Below are 18,551 nucleotides of genomic sequence, written 5' to 3'. Positions count from 1 at the left end.
TTTTCAGTTTTAAGATTAGATTTAGATTTTTTTTACATTTCAATAGTATGTTTTAATAATAATAATAATAATACATTATTATTATTATTATTATTATTACTACTATTAGTAGTAGTAGTAAACTCATTGTAAAGTCAATGTTTTTTTTTTCCTTAAATACTAATGATTTTTTTTAACTAATGTTTTATTTTATAGTTTTACTTTTTAAATGTGATAGTAGTAAAATGTATATTATTTTGTAATTTATATTATTGTTAATAATATTAATAATAATAATACATTATTATTTATTATTATTACATTTATTGTTTATTTATTCTTATTGTTATTGTTGTACTATTTTTCTTAAATACTATTTTTTATTTTGCAGTTTTACATTTTAAAAAAACTATAACAGTTGTTATTATTTTGATTATTATTATTATTATTCCCATATTGATATATAATCATACATTTATGCAGCTCTACAAACAAGCACAGCAAACCTGTTTTTTTTTTTTTTAAGTCACATTCAAAATGTTTAAACCGTTCTGGACTTTTGCTTAATTCTCCTGCGCCTCAGATGTTTCTCCTCTAGATGTTCAGAAGATGTCTTAACACTGTCTCAACCTGTACTCAGATTTAACAAAACCATGGTTTCAGAGCTGCCCTAATCACATTCATTTTAATGTTTACAATTTGCTCATTTCATTCCAAGCATTAAAACATCCGAGATAACATTTGGTCTCCAGAGCAATGAAAGAGCAACATTTGAGCAATACAATGTCGATATGCCTGAACCGTTAAGCAAAAGCATGGTTGATCGTAACGAAGAAGCTGATCGTACAGCACATGTACATATGTCTATCTTCTGATGTAGGCCTACTGTGTTGGTGCTTTGGATTCCTTTTGCTCTTTCCTTGTCAGGACTAACTGACAGCACACATACACGAGAGACTTCTTACACATATACTTTACAAATAAACAATAAACAGGCTCTCTAATAAACAGTGAATGAGTCTGAATCTTTAGTGTGAGAAGCGTCCTTCGCTCTGTTCTAGAAAACCTGAGCGTATTTATGCAAAACAGTACACTAAAAATGATACCATAATCAGTCAGAGGAGCCGATTCCCTGCTCTACTGGAGCTTGTGATGAAGTATTAATGCTTGGTAGCTGGTGCTTTATTCCTCCTAAATTACACGTGTCAAAGATAAAGGCTTTGTTTAGACCGGCTCAGCGCTCGTGAAGGAAAGTTTGGAGGAGAAGAAAGCCTCGCCTTTTTCTGATGGTCTGTCCAAAACAGGCCACAAGCTGCGAGGAGTTTATGCTGATCATGAACATCTGCTTTAAGCTTCATTTTGACTTTCATAAACCTGTTAAAGCAGAGCCAACTATTTGATAAATACCTTCTTATAGGCTTTATTGCATGCGGAGGATGGCGTTCAGTGCAGTCGGGTTTATTTTTAGGGAGTGACTGGAGATGGAGGAGGCGTTTAGTATCATGATATGGGGAATCTGGTGCTCTTTGTGTGCATGAACTGAGGTTATTTTTGTATAAACCCCTGAGTGCTTACCAGAGCGGGACGATCTCATGACCTGGTGCTTCTGTGAGGATTAATAGACCAGCAATAAAATTAGTGTGGACATTTCAAGCTTTTCCCAATTCTATCAAATTCCTACACCTGTTCCCTTTCAGGACGGCATTAGCGTCTTATGCTTGTGTGGGATGAAAAAGCAGAGTTTTGGTGATTTAGCAGTGTTATGTGATTACGACACACTTCCCGCGGAGGAAACTCTCCTCATCCTCCGTCTGTTAGCGCATCCACTGACGGAAAATTATTACACATCATTATGGTTTTTTAAAGCGCAATTTAGCCGGCCTCCAGATCGGATTCTCTGGTGAAAGGCGCGGGTAATGGAAAGTGTCTGGTCTGCTTTAGTTGAGCAGCGGTCAATTAGCTGTCTTCAGCACAGAGCCGATGCAGGCTGCCATATTAAAGATGTTCAAGTCAAACACAGCATCAGCGACTTTATCAGGAGGATAGAAATTAAAAAGAGTGCCCAACACGTGTTCAATTTAGTGTTCATTCATTTGCATTTCCGTTGAATACATGTGCTGTGTCAGAATTCTCAGTTAGAGACTCTTTTGATATTGTGATATGAAAAAAAATATATATATTTTGAAATACTTCTGAAAATATGCTACTGTGTATAAGTTTGCGGCCGGTATGATTTTAAAATATTTTTAAAAGAAGCATCTTCAAAGTTGAATTCAGTTGATCAAAAATATAGTAAAAATACAATATTTTTGAGGAAACTGTGATATGTTTTATTTTTCAGGATTCACAGATGAATAGAAAGTTCAAAAGAACAGCATTTATGTGAAATAGTAAGACATTTATAATGTCACAAAATATTTGTCACTTTAGATCAATTTAATGCATCATTTATGAATTATAGCAGTCTATAACATAACAGCAATAAAAACAACCTTTCCAAACTTTTGAACAATAGTGTGTATTTTAACAAAGGAAAAAACAAACAAACAAAAAACATCAGGGACATTCAGCTAGAAAGCTTATAGGGTAAACTTTGATTTCATGTTGTTCTCCAAAAACCTATGAAATCCCAAGGACCAAAAATACTGATTCCTCATTCCACATTTCTGTTCAGTCAGTCCAGTCTCCGTCCTTCTGAAGCCGCCTGATAATGACCACTGACTGGACGTCATGTTGATGAACAAAAGCCCTTTTAAAAACAAGCCATAAAAACAAAAGGACAAGCCATTTGATACAGTATGATGTACACGAAGCCGCGCACATTCAGTCATTTCATATGCTCTTTAATGGTGCTTTCTTTCCTGATGTACAGCGCAAGGAGTGGAGAAGCTCAGCAGCCCATCTTTAAGGCATTTGTCTAGGTTTTGTCATGTGTGCGGCTCTGAAGGTTCAGGGACCAAAGTGGATGCGTTCAGGGAATTAGACAGGGCCTCTCTCAATCTCCTGTCCTTCTTTGCCCATCTCCATCTCTTTCTCCTCCTTGGGTTCGGTCACCGGCGCTGTCGGCTCCATTATGCCGGAGACTGAGAATGATGATGAATGTGCCTGCAGGAGCAAGAGGACGGATCGGCTCCTAGCGCTGGGAATTGGTTAAGTACTTCTGCCGCGCTCTGACCTCATAATCGCTCGTCGCCTCTTGGCCGGCTTGATTTATAAACTGGGTGGTGATTAATGCTTTTTTAAGTGTCTGAGGCACCGCTGGGACGCCCAGACCGAATCGCTCAAACATCAGAGCTCGTGTCACGCCACCACGCTGGGAACAATAGCGGCGGCCTTTAGGTAGCGGCAGCCGTGTTTCTATAGCGTCATTCACACGGGCTATAAATCACGCGCTCCTGCCGTACGAGCGCTCAGAGGTCGCTGGTGTTTTTACAGATGTCCTGTCATGGGCTTGTTGTGGGGCAGGTGCTCAGATTTGGTCATGTGACGGAGGGACAGGTGCGTAACCCACAATGCCTCGCTCTCATTACAGCTCATCTTCAAACTCATGCTCTGTCTGCTCTAATTCAGACGCACAGCACACGCTTTCATGCCTGGATTAAATCCAAAGAGAAATCTCTTTCTCCTCCTTGGGTTCGGTCACCGGCGCTGTCGGCTCCATTATGCCGGAGACTGAGAATGATGATGAATGTGCCTGCAGGAGCAAGAGGACGGATCGGCTCCTAGCGCTGGGAATTGGTTAAGTACTTCTGCCGCGCTCTGACCTCATAATCGCTCGTCGCCTCTTGGCCGGCTTGATTTATAAACTGGGTGGTGATTAATGCTTTTTTAAGTGTCTGAGGCACCGCTGGGACGCCCAGACCGAATCGCTCAAACATCAGAGCTCGTGTCACGCCACCACGCTGGGAACAATAGCGGCGGCCTTTAGGTAGCGGCAGCCGTGTTTCTATAGCGTCATTCACACGGGCTATAAATCACGCGCTCCTGCCGTACGAGCGCTCAGAGGTCGCTGGTGTTTTTACAGATGTCCTGTCATGATAATAATAATTACTATTATATGAGACATTTGTGACAAAGTAAATATATATTTAAATTGTTTAGGTTTTAAAGTATTTAAACATCAGCATTTATTTATGTATGTATGTATGTATTTATTTATTTATTTATTTATTTATTTTTTGTTTTTGTTTTTGTTTATGATGTAATACAGTAAGCAGAATGTACCTATAATTACTTCTGAATTTAAGAAACAGTGATAGATAGATCAGATTTAATATATTTAAGTTTTAAAGTATTTCTGCTTCCTAATTTAAAGTTTGTTCGACAGTGGCTTAACTTTCTTGTTTTCTTCTTTCAGGGCCGAGATTGACAACTCACTTTAGACTTTCGCAGCGAGTGCAGTTTCTTGAGGAAATTTGTTTGGACTCGTCTCTCCTGCGGGCATCTCTCTCTCTCTCTCTCTTTCTCTCTCTCTCTCTCGGTGTCGGCGGCTGCGTGCTGTTCTGCCCGCTACACTTGAAATGGCAGTGTCAATTAAATATCACTTTCAATTTCCCTGTTTTATGATCCCTCCACTACTAAGCACCAATAATCCCGGCCCTCCTACCTTGTCATGAAGATGATTGATTACACTTGTCTCTCCCTATATAGAGACATTTACATGAAAATAAGGGAAAGCAGGCTTTTGTTTGCATGGAACCGAATCAGAGGAAGCAATTGGAAATTTGATATTCATGTGCGGAGCTGAGGTGATAATAACCTGGCTGTTGGGAATCGGACACGTTTGGCTGGATTTGTGTGGAGAGACACTGTAGGGACTTGTGTAGATTTTATTAAGCGAGTAAAATGATTTTCTCCCGTTGTGACAGAAAGCACACGTCGTCTGAGCTAACATAATAATCTCTCGCATTCCGTGTCTCACTGCGGATTTTTTCCTTTTGCAATCTACATGTTTTGGATTAAATGAAAGAGTACTCATGCCTAACAAAGCTCTGCTGATGGTCTTATATGCTTCCGGTATGATTATGTAATCAAATCCAGATCAAATCTGTCAGCGCCGCAGAGGCAAAACTGCTGTAAGTGCCTGGGAGAAAAAGCATGGTGTTGGTTTTAGTTTGGCTTTAGTGCGACAGCGGCTGAAATCTAACATCACAGAGAGACTGTCATCAATCATATACTTTAAAATGACATTTCCCATTCGTGTTTCCAAAGGCCTCGCTCTAATTACTCAGGCTTGCCGCCGGTGTCGGCCCGTGGGTTAATGGGTGAACGTCGGAGGGCAGAAGCTGCAGGAACAGGTGCTCTGTGATGGAGGACCAGCGGCTGCTGTGCTTCCCAGACGCGCCTGAGGCTGAGAGGATCCGGGGCCCGAGGAGTCCTGCTGTTCAACCAATGCTCAACCAGCCGCGGGTTTGCTTCCAAACAGACAGACAACCCTCAGATATATCCATATACACACATGGAAAAAGAAATCAATACTTTTATTCATCAATGACTCATTAAATGGACAGTAAAGACATATATAATGCTACAAAAGTTTTCTATTTCAAATAAATGCTATTCTTTTGAACATTTTATTCATCAAAGAATCATGAAAAATAAAAAGTATCCTGGTTTCCACAAAAATATTGGGCAGCACAACTGTTTTTGACATTGATAATAATCAGGAATGTTTCTTGAGCAGAAAATCCCATTTGGTAGGAATACATGGGATGGATTTAAAGTGGTTCAAGCCTTATCTTATTGTCAGAGCATTCTCAATGAAGTATGGTAATTTTGTTTCAACAACAGTACCTGTCACTTGTGGGGTTCCTCAGGGTTCTGTTATTGGCCCTATCTTGTTGTCTTTGTATATGTTGCCTCTAGGTTCGATTACAAAAAAATATATATGGCATGTCTTACCATTTGTATGCCAATGATACACAAATTTATCTCCCTTTAAATCAGGAGAGCATTGTGGTTCTAACTCATGTTTGGCATGTCTGGAGGAGGAAGATCTGGATGACTCATAATTTGGTTCAGTTAAACCAAAATAAAACTGAGATTATGCTTTTTGGCCCTGCCAGAGGATACTTAGATATTGCCACATATTTAGGCACATGGTTAAACTATTGCCATGACCAAGTAAAAAATCTAGGTGTTGTGTTTGACCAAGAGCTGAACTTTGATAAGAAGATTAATGCCGTGGTTAAGAGGTGCTTCTTCCAGATTAGGTCTATTGCTCGATTAAAGCCTATACTGTCGAGAACATATTTAAAGAAGGTTATTAATGCCTTTGTTCTGTCTCGCCTTGACTATTGCAATGTTTTGTATGTGGGGTCCTGTCAGACCACTATGTTTGCAGTTAGTTCAGAATGCGGCGGCTCGGCTGCTGGTGGGTGCTAAGAAAAGTCATCATATCTCTCCTATTTTGGATTCTCTCAGGTGGCTACCAGTGGACTATATAAAGTTACATTTATGCTGTATGTTTTTAAAGCAGTGCATGGGATGGCTCCTGCTTATGTGTCTGAGCTTATTGCTCTTCACCAAGCACCTAGGTCTTTAAGATCAAATAATAAACCATTACTTTATGTTCCTCAAACTCATTTAAAGTTAAAAGGGGATCAGGTCTTTGCTGTTGCGGGTCCAAGGCTTTGGAATAGTCTGCCTTGTGAACTTAGAGATCACATCTTTAAATATTTTTAAAGCTCATGTCAAAAATGACTTCTTGTCTTTAGCCTTTGAGAGGTTGGGTTAGTATTCGATGAATTACTAGGTTGTGTGTTGTTTTTATGTGTTCCATGTTTTTCTATGCTGTTTGTACATCACTTTGGTCTGCAGGTGCAGTTGTAAAGTGCTTTATAAATAATGTGAATGAATGAATGCAATCAGCATATTAGAATGATTTCTGAAGATCATGTGACACTGAAGACTGGAGTTATGATGCTGAAAATTCAGCTTTGATCACAGAAACAAATTACAGCTTAACAGATATTCACAGAGAAAACAGTTCTTTTAAATTGAAATGGCATTTCACAATATTACTGTTTTTATTGTATTTTTGATCAAATAAATGCAGCCTTGGCGAGCAGAAAATACTTATTTCAGAAACATTAGCAAGTAAACACAGTGTGTGTGTATAAGCTGTGCCGTATGTAATTGCAGGTAACTTCACACTTAAACAGGAAAAAAGCTGTTTGACTGACATCTAAATTGACCAATCACAGTTCCTTATTTTTATGTGATGTTAGGAGCAGGTAAATCTGATATCAGTGATTCCACACTAATGATCAGCTGTGAATGTAAGCTCATTCAATGAGTGGCACTGCAGTGTCAAAAAAAGACTGTGTGTAAAGTGGTGTAGACTTTCTGTTCATCCAGCTAAAAGTTTACATGCTCTGAGGCCTGTGTAAATCTCAGCATCATGATGCTAGTGTGCTGTTGACTGAGCGTTGCTATGCTGTTGTTAGGGTGTTCTGTGTGCTAGTTTAACTCTGTGTCCTCCCTCTAGTCTCCTGTTTAGTGGAAGTGCATGTGAATTCCAATACATCAATTGTAAATCTGAACACTTAACAAAAAATTGTTTGCTGTAGAAATATCTGAGGTATCTTTAATTTTCGTAACACAAATAGTACTAAACGAGTTAAGTGCAGAAGTTTAATATTTAACATTTTAATTTAATTTATTTTAATTTTTTTCACGCCAAACTTCTGTCTGAACAATAATAAGCACTGGCACTTATTCACATGCATCACGCAGTGGAATACTGTTTAAGGATATCTTCTTTATTTGTTTAATTTAAGTAAATGTTTAATAATCTTTTCTCATGCTTTAAACTAAAGTTGTTCACTTATTTTGATTATGACTAACATACTAAAGCACATGTAAAGTACTCTATTTTGATTTTAACAGTAGTGTGCTATTTGATATTAAAGTTAATACATTTTAAATGCACTATATTGCAACTTTATTGTTACAAATGTGTAATTACAAATGTTTAAATACATGCTTCAATAAATTTAATAGAATGATACGTTTCAATAGAAATAGAATGATTCAAGATTAAATAGAAATGACATTAAAGTATATTTTAGTTTATCATAAATGCTTGTCAGTACATTCAAAATTAACCAAGACAATTTCAAATACAATCGAAGGAATTATGAAATTACACATAAAGATACTAAAGTCCTACTTCAGTGGGTGAGAACTCTACTTGAATTTAATACAAATGTAAACTATAATACATTTTCATTTAATTGCAATTAACAAGCAATTAAGGGTCCAGAAACATTAAATATTATTTTAAAGTATACTATGTCTCTAATAAGTGCTGTTTTTAAAAGTATGCTAAAGTGTGCTCGTTTTCGCAGACGTGTACACTGTAGCTGCCTGCTAACTGCTACAGAAACTTCTGATAGAAACATGTGCACCCTGATTCAAGGAAGCAGCAGCAGCCAATCAGATTGCAGCTGGTGGCTTTTGGCAGCTCTTGACATTTAAATGAAGAATCCGCATGCAACAGTGTGTAAGCGGGCGGTGCGAGAGATGTCTGAGGCTAAGACTAGATATGACCTTTCTGTCACAGACCTCAGTCTTTCTCTCTGTGTCTCCTGTACGCTCCGCTGCCCCTAATGGCCTCCTCATTACCACCTCCAGAGCCGAGAGAGAAACTAAATCAAACCACAAACACTGCGAACAACCTGGACACTCTCCCCTGCAAGCCTCACCCCCTGATAAGAGGATGTAGTAGACAAACGCAGGTCTAATTTAATTAACTGGCTTCCCGGAGCCTCGGCCATAAGCTCGCGTTCAGGGATTCCTTCTGCAGAGAGCTGATGAGATTGTATGGCTGTGTGCAATACGACTCACTTAATCTTTAATGGGACGCTTCATCTGTGCAGTTTCAATATTATTTCACACAGGAGGCTGCCTCTCAGTGGTCAATTTGAAGACAATCAGCGTCCCCTCACCCATGACCGGCCCGCTAATTGTGTTTAATTCCAGGTGCTGATTGTGGTTTTCATTTAAAAGCTGCCCATCAGGCAACTCTCTCTGAAAAAAGATTGCTGATGTCGTCTAGCATTAGCGTGTTTTATGGCTCCGCGTCGCGGTGTTGTTTTGCATTTACATTTCGGCTGATAGGAGACGCTATGTTAGGAATGCAGATATATGAGGCCCGCTCTTTTCGCATAAGCGTCTAAGTAAGAGTAATATGCAGATACGCAGTTCTGTGACAAAGCCGAGGAGGAGAGAGATAATAGCAGAAATCAGATAGCAAGCGCAGGTATTTCTCAAACGGAGCTCTGTCTGGCGATAGCCCATGCATATATGGAAAACAGCAGATTAGCCCAGCCAAATCTCCTCGTGCCCCTCTGAAGTCCTTTGTCGAATCGCAGAGGGTAGGGGACTAAGCCGGCGAGCATGTTTACATAGCTTGTATGAGTATCGTTGTCCAATAAGTCCTGTCTCCCATGGTCTACACTTAAACAAGGTCAACCCTGCGAGGAAACAAATGAGAAGTCCCATAACACGCTTTGAACGCCGCCGCATTACCGGCTCTCTCTCTGTGTGCGAGCGGCGATAAGCGGAGCGCTAATGCCGTGCATAAGGCACTAATAAACAAACACGGGCTAAATTGCTTGAAAAGAAGCAGCGATGCGTAGGCTGCCACTGCCGTCTGAATGGCTTAATCTTCCCTTACTTTACATTCTTATTCAAGATCGGGTGTTAAATGGGGAAAGATCGCGCATGTTTTCCTTTCTCAGTTCCTCCCATACGTTTTTTAGCTAAAAATACGTAGCGATTTGTACGTTTTAAACGTTGAAATACGTCTAAATTGTACGTTATAGCATTAATAAATACGTACAAAAATGTACGTTTTGTGCTTGTAAATGTTACGTATTAATTCCTACGTATAAACATGAGACCAGGCTGGTCTAAAGGATGATAACGATACAGTTTTAATAATGGATCTGTGAGAATAGGTGAGTCCAGAACATAGAGGAATGTTAACATTGGAGTCACTTTCCACTTTATATGCAGTGGTCTGAACTACTATGTACTAACATCAGATATTTACAAGACTATGGATTTATGGCGTAGCTACATCTTATTCTGGAAACTTTTCTCATTTACTGCTAATGAGTGTGTCGTAATGTTTTGGACTAAAGGTAAGGTTAGGGCTATAAGGGTTATAGTTATAGGTTTTGGGTAAAGGAATGAGTTACAGTTAGAGGTAAAGTTAACAGTCTATCAACAAATGTTAATTAAATGCAGGTACTTTAATTGCAATGCATCAGCAAGCATGCACATGATAAGAATATAGTATAAAACGGATAAGGCCACCTAATGTAAAGTGTGACCTGATTTTGCTTGAGCATTTAAAGAAGCAGAAAACAACTGTAGCGTGTGCTTATAATGCACAGAACTTTATAGTTCATTGATGTGGACGCTAATATAGTTGTCCTTATGGCAATCGTTCTTGGTGTAAATGGGCTTTAAGCGCAATATAAATTTTTGACACTTCCTGTCACCTACAAAAATATTGCGGTACACTGGTATTATCATATTTATATGATGTTTATATGCTGCTTCAAAGTCCATTCTGTGATGAATGCTAATATTAAGACGTATCATGCGTTCCTGTAGCTCAGTAGAACAGTAGAGCATGCTGCTAGAAACGCCAAAATCATGGGTTTGATTCCCAGGAGAGCAAGAACTGATACAATGTCAAATGTGCACCTTGAATGCAATGTGCATAATGTAAAGTTTTACCAAACGCATAAATGTAAGGTTTTATTAAGTAGGTCCCCAAAGATTTGAAACTGTGATTTTCCATATTCCAGAAATCTGTCCTTTCTTTTGCAATTTTTGCCAGGAGATTACGTCGCACGTTCGGATTTTGAGGGGCATTTTTTTTGTCCAACATGGGCTATGCGATTGTGTTCCCGTGTTAACGTTTTTTCAACAAAGAGCGAGTCTTTGAGAGAAATTAAAAGCGTTTGTTCCTAAGGAGACCATATTTTAATCTCTAATTTGTCGTAGGAGCCAAAGGCGGTCGTTTAGGCCTCTCTCTGCGTGATTCGAGTTGGGCTAAATAGCTGCCGTGCTTGCATTGTTTCTGCTAATGTGTCATGCTGTGAGATGCGAGTAAAACACTCTGCACTTTGACTGTACAAACACTACACAAGTGCAGCTTTGCCTCAATGAAGCACAGTTCGATTAACCTTAGAAGAACGCAGCTAGGCCTCTGTTGGGTTGCAGTGGCAGCAACAAACCTCACAAAACTCATGAACATTTGGTTTGAATCAGTCTATATTAAGTAGGTCCCCAAAGATTTGAAACTGTGATTTTCCATATTCCAGTGCTCATTTAACAACATATCATGAAGAGATGAAATATCGCATTAGAATTAACATCTCGACATTGTGGGTTTCTGGGAACGGTGTTCCTTTGGATCCCTCCCTCTTGTTCACTCTCTCTTTGTCCACTTCTGGGCCGCGATCAGCACTCAGTATTCTAGTGCGCTGATCTGGCTTACGGCAGTGTCGGACCATCTCTGGCATGTGTTTAGACTGTAGCAGCCATTGTGGCCCTGAAGAAGCCACACAAGAAAGCACATTGTTCTTCCGGGGGCCGATTCAGGAGGTTTTTCCCAGAGCCTCCCGGGTCAAGTTTTTATAGGGCCAGTTTGGTTTTCAAATGCTCGCCCCCTCCCTCGACGTGCCTGTAGTGTTCAAACTTGTCTACATTTACTCCTTGTGTTTTTGTGCATGGTCGATGGCCTTTTAGAGAAAAGTGGCTGAAATAAGTCTTTATTCTCCTTTTGTTGGCTCATATTCGCTGTTTTCATGAACTCTGGCCTCGGCCATGGCAACAGCAAGAAAAATGTTAACAGTGATTGACAGGATTAAGGAAACCCCCCGTCCCCATACGCATTTCAAACACCGGCAGAACAATGGCGTCGGGTGTGATTGAATTAATGAGCTAGCGTAGACTGTCAAAGGAGCACACATACTTTACATAAACCTGATTATCTTTGCATGGCAGAAACTGAAGAAAAGGCGGGGTGAGGGGGAGCGAGGCGGCCTTTCATTGGGCACCTCGAACGGAAGCATCAAAGTGTGGGTAGGGGCATAGAAAGTGTTCTGGCGAGGCGAGCCCGTGTCTGCATGGGCTCCGCTTAGCATAAATCAACCGTGGAGTTTTAACAAATCTATTCAAGGAGTCCGGAAAACAACGCCGTTTCTCTGCTTCTCCAGTGCTCTTCACTTTCTCGCTCTCTCTCCCACACCGAGCGCTTTACCGGGTGCCATTGTCGAGTCCAAACAGATCTCAGTGTTTCTCCTGGCCTGAGCCGATCGGCTCTCGAAGGTGATGAAGCTGACATCATGTCGAGCGCTGCCTCCTCCCTCCTTACTAGAGGTGCCACGTCAGCAGAATTAGATCTCTGAGAGAATATTCTCTGTTTGTTAAGTATTTTTATATATGAGAGACATGCATGCCCAATATGGCACTTACCCTCTGGCAGATTTTTGTGTCAGGTTGGTTTTAAATGCATGCACCAGCATTCAGAAGCTTGCAGTCAGTAAGATTTTTTATTTTTTTTTGAAAGAAAACAATTCAGCAAGGATGCATTAAATTGATTTTTTGCATATAATCTTGGTTATTTAAAATTATAATGATATTTCACAATATTACCGTTTTACTGTATTTTTGATTAAATAAATGCAGCCTTGGTGAGCAGAAGAGACTTATTTCAAAAACATTGAACAATCTTGATTTTTCAAAAACTTAAATCACATATCCGCATGTCAAAATTTGGTCAGTTTAAATGACTTTTCTGTCATCCTCTACATTTATGCATTTTGCAGACTATTATTATTATTATTTATTTATTTTTTTTAATCCAAAGTGACTTCACTGCATTCAAGATTTGATCAATTAATTTGATCAATTCCTGCTTTCGCTGGGAATCGAACCCATGACCTTGTGTTGCTACTGCTATGCTCTACTTTTTTAACGACAGTAATACAACATCAGGGATGGCCAGCTCTGATCCTGCAGAGTATAGCTCAAACACACCTGCCTGTCATTTTCTAGTAATCCTGAAGACTTTGGTTGAATTTTTCAGGTATGTTTGATTGGGGATGGAGCTAAACTCAACAGGACAGCGGCCCTACAGGACCATGATCTACACCCTCATGACTCTGCAAACTCTTGACTTTTTTCATGCTACAACTTTTTTTCAGTAGCTTGACACTTTTTTCCCCAAAAATAGTTTAGCTTTTCCAGAAACAAGTCATAGTGTAACGTAATAAAAACTCCAAATCATAATTTCTCTATGTCATATTGTATTACACATACAGTTGCAATGAATAGAAAATTAAATAATAAAATGTGCTCTTCTAAACTGTGTTCCTATGATTTGTAGTGTTAGAGAATCTGTTCATTTGGATGGTTCATTCAGCACAAAAATGACTCACTGATTCATTTGAGGCCCCGAGTAGAATGCAATGTGCTTTCTGTCCCTCGTGTAATGAGATACTAGCCTGCTGTTTATCACGGTTTTTTTTTATTTTTTTTTATTAAATGCATTTAGAGTGAAGCTTCTTGAAGTTGAATTATCATTATAATTATTATTATCTGATGGTTTTATATTTAAAAAAGATCATGCCTTTTTGATTGCTTCAAGGTAATTTTTTACTAGCTTGAAGTGTAACTGAGTCTAAAGGGTAACTTGACTGTAGTTAAACTATATTGTGAGTAATCTATTTTGTAAAAAACTTAAGCTAACCATCTGCAGAATAAAATATACGTTAGCTGGATTTTTAATGCTATCCCTCTCACTCTGTTTGCGTCACTCTCTGAAGCGTCCTTTAATATTTCACTGATGCCTTCGGGATGAAAGAGCAAGTCAGTGACACGGAGGCGGTTCGGTCAAAACCCTCTCAGCATTCAGCTCTGGGTTCCCAGGCCTCTGCCTGGCTCTGGTTCACCCCAGCCGCGCTCAGTCCTATCTCTCTAATGTATTGCTGATGCCTTGCATATTGAAAGTTATAAATTGTACTTGGCACTGCAAGTTGAGGTGCATAAATTGGAATTGTGGGATGTCAGAGAGTAATATACTTAACATTATTCATAACGGAGCAAGATTAAAGCTCTCTACAGAGAAAGCCTATGTGTGTCTGACATACGAGCTAATGCAGGCCTTTATCAGGCCATTCTGTCAGTAATAGATATTCCTGTGGGTTCTGTGCACTGTGTTTCACTCTGCTGATAGAGCAAAATAAATTAGGCCGCAATAATGTTCTTCGGGCCGCTGTGTTTCCCCAAAAGTCTTTGCACTTGTTCCCATCGTGTGTGTGAATATAACGCTATGAAAAATAGCTCCATAAATCTGAGATAACGGCCAGAATTTTGCTCTGTTGAGACATATGTTAGGGGGAGACCGAAGCGATGCTCCTCTTCAGTGGGTGAAGCTGGTTTTATTTGGCTCCAGCTCTTTATTGTCCTCTCATACTCTGACCTGAGGGAGAAGGCTTGCTTTCCACACCGCGCTAGGTGTGTCTGAATGTAGATTTTGTCCAGATTGGTAAAAATTCTGTTTTTCATAAGATCAAGTCTGAGACATTTGCAAAGATACTAAAGTCTGCAATCAAAAGTCCGAGATCTCAGTATATGAACTCAATATTAACCCTGTCTCAATCCAATAATCCAAGACTATGTTCTTACTGTATGTCCACGATAGTCTCATTTGTTGTCTCGTATTTATTTATTTTTTTTAGTAGATTTGTTTGGCAAAGTTGACACTTAAATGAAACATATTAGAGTTCCTGTAATGCAAATGGTAGAACATGGCATGTTTGAATATTCTGGAATTGCATTTTTGAAAGGACTCCACATTTGTTTTTGTTTTTAATGTGATCATAGTTTCTTCATATTAGAGAACTCTGGCTCACTGCACCATCCAGCAGCCAATTTAAAGCACATAGTTCTTCAGCAGATCCAGTCGTTCACTGCGGTGAGCAAAGCTCTTCATTCACAGTCTGCATTAGCTCAACGTTACTCCATTCATTACCGTCCCATTAGTCACTACAGATTGATCAATACATCATGCATAGAACATCTTGAGCGTGGATGTCTGGAGCCATTGTGGCCCTGCAGATAATGACTTCTTTATTCAAAACAACTTGTAGGAACAGGCAGATAAAGGCAGGCGAAGAGAGCGTTGGGGGAGGATTCTGTGAGATTGTAAGAAAGGAGTCTGAAACAGCTGACTGCATGAAGAAAGATCTGAACGGCTGGAATCGGAGCTGCTTTCTGTCTCCAGCAGCCTCTTCAGCATCTTGTGTGGGAGGCAGAGAAGGGGCTTGAAAGAGCGAGCAGACACGAGCAGTTCAGCGCCGCTCCTCAGATGTCAGCAGATACTGCTGTTTGCTGGTTCTACTGCTCAGGTCTTCCTGCTACAATTAGCTGTTGTAGCTGCTAGTAAAGAGTGAAATTGTGAAATTGATCTAATCTCTATTTAATGACTGGTTTTCTGTCACTGATTTACTATTCACTGAAACACACCACTGACGCCAGTTTCTTTGCTCAAAATGCTCAAACCAGTGTTAATTTCGTTGACGAATAATTTTCGTCAACACATTTTTTTTCACTGACAGAGTCATTGATGTTAATCAAGCAACAACAGAAAAACAGAAAATCACATACTGCTCTTGACTGAACAACTTTAGTAGCCCTATAGATTAATCTAAATTTATTTATATAAATAAATATGTCTGCTTGAAAGAATGAAGAATATGGTAAACAAGTTGCTATAAAGAATGCACAATTAGCCTATATAACCATTGGTATTTCATTAAAAAGAAGACCATGTTCTTGTTCTTTATGAGAATACTGTAATTTAAACCCATTATATTTTAGCAGACTAAATTTACTGTAGATTTAGTCGACTAAAATCTTATGATATTTAGTCGACTAAAACTAGACTAAAAACTAAAAACAATTCAGATGACTAAAATATGACTAAAACTAAATCAAAAGTTGCTGTCAAAACTAACACTGGCTCAAACCACCACATGCAGTCAAATGCAACAAACTGCTATAAACTCTCAGCTGGGATCATTATTTCAGATGCAGATGTTTTTATTTATTTATTTATTTAGTAATAATTGATAAATTTGCTCCTGCACTTATTCTGAGCTCGGAGAGTGTTTCTTTGGGATTTAGTTTACTATCGTCTTGACTCCATGGACCTTCGATAAGAATGCATTTCTGATTTATTTTCCTTATGTGTAGAGAGAGCAAAAGACAAAATGATTATGTATTTAAAAACATCCTGTGTTTTTCCAAATACCAATATTGAACTAGAAATAGTAAATTTTTAATCTCCTCTTATTTCACGTGTCACATGATCTTCAGAAATAATTCTAATATGCTGATTTTCTGCTCAAGGAACATTTCTGATTATTATCAATGTTGAAAACAGTTGTGCTGCCCAATATTTTTGTGGAAACTGTGATACATTTTATTTTTCAGGATTCACAGATGAATAGAAAGTTCAAAAGAACAGCATTTATTTGAAATTTGTAACATTATACATGTCTTTACTGTCACTTTTGATCAATTTAATGCATGCTTGATGAATAAAAACATTAATTTCTTTCAACAACACAATATCTTATTGACCCAAGCATTTGAATGGTGGTGTACTTGGGTTTAAGATCAACATTTCCCTTGAACGTTTTCATTGAGTTGCGTTCAGGGATTGCTTTAAGCCTTAAAGTTTAGCCAAAATGAGGTCATTTAAAAACATTGTAACTTTGCTGCCCTTGTTGTTTGAAACATCAGAAGTGTTGCCATGGCTTTGGAACAGAGCTGCTGAAATCTAGACGCCGCTGAAGTGCACTCACTCATTTACTCTTGTGTTTGTGGGTTCCAGCATCAGTGTTTATCACGGCTTTGAGGCGCTTTTCCTCTCTCTTTAGCATGACACAGCTGTGCGATTACCTTCATGGCTGCTCATAGTACCAAACCAGCTATTCCCCAGTCATCTCGAGCTGAGCAACAGCAGATTAGACGACTCCATCTGCAGCAATTACAGGAATGAGATGCACTTCATGGCACAATTTGAGCATTTCGGCGCTCCTCCATCTCTCTGAGGTTTCTGAGTTCCTGGGCTGATAAACATGCAACATACACGGTCTGTTCTTTGATAGTTGATGATGTTGGAGATCAGGGTGAAGATAGTCAGGTGTTTCATTGTCTTTCACCTGCTAAATGTGATGTTGGAGATGTTCAGCAGGCTATGACGAGGAACCCGCTCATCATGTGAGTGTTACGCTCATTTTATCGCCCATAAATAAACATCAAGAACCAAGGTTTAATTTTTTATGAAGGTGATCATGCGCGGCTCAGTCTCGTAACCCTTCCTAATCTTCACGCTATACTACCTGAAAACGGTCAAGCTGTCCCAGTGGACCATTTCAGTCGTCCGTCGAGCGGTTCCGGCGAAGACTCGAGAAATTGGAAGAGGGGAAAATGAGTGAAGATGTAATTCGAAGGTGCTGGGCAACAAAGGCTCAGTTTTCTTCAGACAAAGCCTTTCAGCGGCGCAATCGAAGAAGCTGTTGGCTCACCTTGACAGCTCCTCTACCCACAATGCACTAAGTGGATGATTAAAAAGAAATGGAGGGTTTTACTGCGGGGTATGCGTGGCCTCCCTGGAGTCCCTGGAGCCGCTGGAGCGCGGAGCTACAGCTGTCCTCCAAACAAGTCCGACATTCTTTATTTATTTCTTATGAAATATTGATGCGTGTTATGAAAGGTTTAAAATAATGTGTCTAGCCTCCTCTGGCCCGGCCACGCTGTTTTCTAATGCATAAATAATTCCGGGCCCTCGGACAGAGAGCCGCACATTAGGTGGGGATGTAGCCGATGTATCACATTCTTTCTGCTTGAGAGCCAAAGCGGCCGCTCGTAATTTCCTACATTTATACAATCGCTTAATAATTGATGGACAAATTTAGGGACTAAAACTCCAACACAATATGACTTTATGTCACAGGGTTAGTCCTTGCAGATCGGGGTTCCAGGCCGGCGCAGAATCTGCTTTTTGATTTTTGATTTCCGCGTCCTGCCCTTGATGAGGTCTGGCTGTGCATGGCTGGAGATAAGCGGCGCTTTAGCCCATTATAAGGCAAGGGGGAAATGTTTTGTTTCTGAACACAAATGGGTTTTTCACACTGACATGAACCCGGTTTGATTGCCTGGCCGACGCACAGATGTGATGGGGCGACCTCTCGCTTTCTCATCTTAATATCGAGTGTGATGTACAATTATGCCCGCAATTGTCAGCCAGATCTATTTGCCTGATACAGGACCGAAGGCAGTGAGGGCCGCGTGGCAATTTCGCTCTCAATGCTTCAATTAACACGCGGCGGCCGATACAGCTGCTCGGACTGCGCGGGTACAATTCGCGGTGGAGCGACGCCATCCTGAAGCTGCTGCCAACTTGAAATAAAAGAGGCCATTTAGCCGACAGAGTTTTTCAAATGCTGTAGGGGCGATTGAAATGGCAGCGCTAA

General features: G+C 39.7%; 1 pseudogene; it reads right to left on the bottom strand.

Moving 5' to 3' along the window:
* LOC107730932 (iroquois-class homeodomain protein IRX-4 pseudogene) overlaps positions 1-3,051 on the bottom strand; it is a 40,687-nt pseudogene extending 37,636 nt beyond the window's left edge.
* Between the last annotated feature and the right edge of the window lie 15,500 nt (positions 3,052-18,551).

The sequence above is a fragment of the Sinocyclocheilus rhinocerous genome, unplaced genomic scaffold (genome assembly GCF_001515625.1).
Source record: "Sinocyclocheilus rhinocerous isolate Xijiao unplaced genomic scaffold, SAMN03320098_v1.1 scaffold2298, whole genome shotgun sequence".
Lineage (NCBI taxonomy): Eukaryota > Metazoa > Chordata > Actinopteri > Cypriniformes > Cyprinidae > Sinocyclocheilus > Sinocyclocheilus rhinocerous.
The sequence above is the reverse complement of the archived record's forward strand: the minus strand, read 5'-3'. Positions and strand labels throughout refer to the sequence as shown.